This window comes from Corylus avellana, chromosome ca7, assembly GCF_901000735.1.
Source record: "Corylus avellana chromosome ca7, CavTom2PMs-1.0".
Taxonomy (NCBI): domain Eukaryota; kingdom Viridiplantae; phylum Streptophyta; class Magnoliopsida; order Fagales; family Betulaceae; genus Corylus; species Corylus avellana.
The window spans coordinates 30,058,903-30,059,163 of NC_081547.1; positions in this window are offsets into that span (position 1 = coordinate 30,058,903).

The following is a 261-nucleotide window of genomic DNA, read 5'->3' on the forward strand; positions in this document are numbered from 1 at the left end:
CCTATACCTCTTTTTTTAGAAAAAAAAAAAAAAAAAAACTTTTTTGGCGTAGTTGGTAAAAAGATTTGACAAAGACCTATTTGTCATTTGAGCAGAACTTTTAATTTTTGGGACAATTTTTTTTTTTTGGATAATATTGTAAAATAGAATGACTCCCCAATTAAATGCTGCCGATTTATAAAATAGACTGTGGTTGCTCGTATATTATATGAGTAAAAGATAGTTACCTATTGCTGAGCTTTGATTTCTTCATATTTGTTT